The sequence below is a fragment of the Nematolebias whitei genome, chromosome 23, assembly GCF_014905685.2.
Source record: "Nematolebias whitei isolate Nwh7 chromosome 23, NemWhi1, whole genome shotgun sequence".
In the NCBI taxonomy this organism is placed as follows: Eukaryota; Metazoa; Chordata; class Actinopteri; order Cyprinodontiformes; family Rivulidae; genus Nematolebias; species Nematolebias whitei.
Window position 1 is genome coordinate 2,226,110 of NC_056520.1, and position 3,368 is coordinate 2,229,477.

Genomic DNA, 3,368 nt, shown 5'->3' on the forward strand with positions numbered 1-3,368 from the left:
GTAGACACGGTGGGTTCAGGGACCCCTCGTGAGCCTCATGTAGACACAGTGGGTTCAGGGAACCAAATGTTTCATTTCAACTTCCAAAAATTACAGTTTAGAGAAAATTAACATCAAACACCACTTGAAACCTTCACATATTGAACATTCCTCCCAGGCTCTCATCGAGGTGGCTGCTTCTGTCCTTCCTCCTGCTCTGCTCTCTGTGAGTCTGAAGCGCCTGGGTCTCATCTCCCGAACATAAATTTAGAAGATTATGGATTTGGTATCGTGGGCGTTCAACTCTATTGATAAGATTTTTTCATCAAAATGACAGGGTCCTGGAGAACCGGCATGTCCAGCTGAGGCTCACGCTGTGGGGTACGTCATGGATTTGTGGGGAGTGTGGCAGATGATGTGCCTCTCAGTTCTGTCTCAGGAGGATGTTGAAGACGTTTACATATTTGGACTTATGATAGCAGGGTCTCTGCTTTTTGGCATCGGCGGGGCTCTGTTTTATCGACTTTTGAAAAAGACATCGAGAGCAGTTTTTGCCGTGGAAAAGCTTCCGAGTCAGTGTGAAGGTGTGGTCCTTAATTAATTATATTAAGTACTAAATTATAGTCTGAAAACTACAGTATTTCCACTTCTTCAAACGATGATGATGCAGCATGCTGTGAGTCGTAATAATCTGTGGATTGACAGATTTAATCTGCGCTGTAACCCCACTCTTTGGACCAATCATGCAGCGGCACTCATTCATCTATATTAGCTATCTTCACAGCCACAATTTCTTTCTAAATGAAGTGTTTTAGCTGTCCGGACTGGGCTTCGGCTCATGTTCCTGGTGAGCCTACGGCCTCCGTCGAGTCACAGCTGAAGCTTCAAAGAGCTGGATCCTGATAAGTGTTGTCTATCGCGTGTGAACCAAACACCTCCAGGTCCGGCTCTGCAGCGAGAAGTTAAAAGAAGGTCCTGACATTTGAAGATGTTCTGAAAGCTTTTGGTGTTTTTTTCAACAAGTTTTAAACGCTGAAGAAAGGTGACGCTCCAAACGTCTCTGGGATGAACTTCACCGTCTCTGATGTTCTGTCGATGATCTTGTCCTGATTAATTCAAGACGAGTCACTCTCTGCCAGCTGCTCCTGCTGGATCACTTGTGACAACTAGAGTGGCCTTAGAAATACCTACATTCATCCATCCATCTATCCATTCATCCATCCATCTATCCATCGTCTTTACCCACTTCCTCCTTTCTGGGTTGCAGGTGTTCATATCTAGTAGTCACTGTGCCAGTGGTGGGGACACCTTGGACAGGTCTCCAGTCCACCTGGAGAAAACCCACGCAGCACAGAAAGAACATGCAAACTCCATTCAGAAAGATCCCCGGACAGGAATTGATCTGGTGACCTTCTCGCTGAGAGGTTACAGTGGTAAAAGCTTGAAAGAGCCACACGTTGCCCCATAGCCGTAGGTTGAAGACCCCTGGTCTAGGTGTAAGAAAGGTCGCTATTGAACATTGGGTTGCCACGTTCAAATCCAAGATGGCCACCACCATAAATGTGACGTGGCTACCTCAATCATTTGAGGAAACATTATTTTTAAGCAAAATAAAAACTAGAAAACATAGTTTCCTCAGATGATCAGAGTGGTCTCTCTCTCTCTCTGTATATATATATATATATATATATATATATATATATATATATATATATAGTGGTACCTGTCTCATGTTTCAGGTTATCGTGCTCACAAGTTCACTGAAGTTCACCAACAGACGAAGTCTCCTCTTTGCTCTGCGATGGTGAACAGAAATAAATTAAAACATCCTTGAGGTTTTATCTCAAATCAACGCAACATGTTTGAAGCAACATTAGTTAATAAGACTGATCTGGTGCAGGCAGGCCACTTCACCAGCCGTTCAAATGAAAACCAATTTATTTACTGAACATGAAGGACCTTAGGATGTGCTGTCTTTATCTAGAACAACTTCTTTCTCATTAGGATGATTTGAATTAAAAAGTCATCCCCCAGACTGCTCCATGTGCGTCGAGCTCTCTCTTAATTACAGCCCAGAAGCCGCAGGACTCTCCAGATGTTGGTGTAATCTCACACGTCCAGCTACCTAAGAACGGTTTGATTGTAGCAGCCGGGACACCGTCTGTCATTCTTAAATCTCTCCATCGTCGAAGCTCAGAGACCTGATCCCAAGCCAAGCTCCTCGTCCTCCCGTTTTAAAGCCTTCTTACCTTGCAGCTTCTAATGTGGAGTTTCTGCAGCTCTGAAGCCTGATTTAACCAGAGAAGAGTGGCGGGTGAAAGAGCAGAGCCGAGCCTCTGAGGAGCTTCTGCCAATCACAGCTGGCTCGTTTCTTCTTTGGCTAAATGTGCCGTCACTCCAGCTGACTGAGCTCTCTGTAGCTCCGCTGGGATCCACAGTCACCGAGCTGTGATCTGAGGGACATCTGAGGACAGCAGAGCAAAATGTCTGAAGACCACAGAACGACTGGGCTCAAGACCACAGAGCAACTAATCTGAGGATCGCAGAGCGACTGGTCTAAGGGCCGCAGAGCGACTAGTCTAAGGACCACAAACCAACTAATCTGCGGACCGCAGAGTGACTGGGTTGAGGCCACAGAGCAACTAATCTGAGGACCGCAGAGTGACTGGTCTAAGGACCACAGAGCAACTAATCTGAAGACCGCAGAGCGACTGGTCTGAGACAGCAAAGTGCCTCATCTGAGGACGGCAGAGCGATTGGTCTGAGGACCACAGAGCAACTAATCTGAGGGCCGCAGAGCGACTGCTCTGAGACAGCAGAGCGATTGGTCTGAGGACCACAGAGCAACTAATCTGAGGGCCGCAGAGCGACTGCTCTGAGACAGCAGAGCGATTTGTCTGAGGACCGCAGAGCGTCTGGTCTAAGGACCACAGAGTAACTACTCTGAGGACCGCAGAGCGACTGGTCTTAGGACCACAGAGCAACTAATCTGAGGGCCACAGAGCGACTGCTCTGAGACAGCAGAGCAATTTGTCTGAGGACCGCAGAGCGTCTGGTCTAAGGACCACAGAGCAAGTGCTCTAAGGACCACAGAGCAACTACTCTGAGGACCGCAAAGCGACTGGTCTTAGGACCACAGAGCAACTAATCTGAGGGCCACAGAGCAGTTAATCCGAGGACCGCAGAGCGACTGGTCTGAGGACCACAGAGCGACTAAGCCGAGGACCGCAGAGCAACTAGTCTGAGATAGGAGATCAACTCGTCTGAGGGTCGCAGAGCGACTAATCTGAGACAGGAGAGCGACTCGTCTGAGGGCCGCAGAGCGACTAATCTGAGACAGGAGAGCGACTCGTCTGAGGGTCCCAGAGCGACTAATCTGAGACAGGAGA

General features: G+C 47.9%; 1 protein-coding gene across 2 annotated transcripts in view; it reads left to right on the plus strand.

Moving 5' to 3' along the window:
• Nucleotides 1-3,368, plus strand: part of LOC119428829 (protein FAM184A) — a gene marked incomplete at its 5' end in the record, with an annotated part of 39,008 nt that overhangs the window by 10,632 nt on the left and 25,008 nt on the right.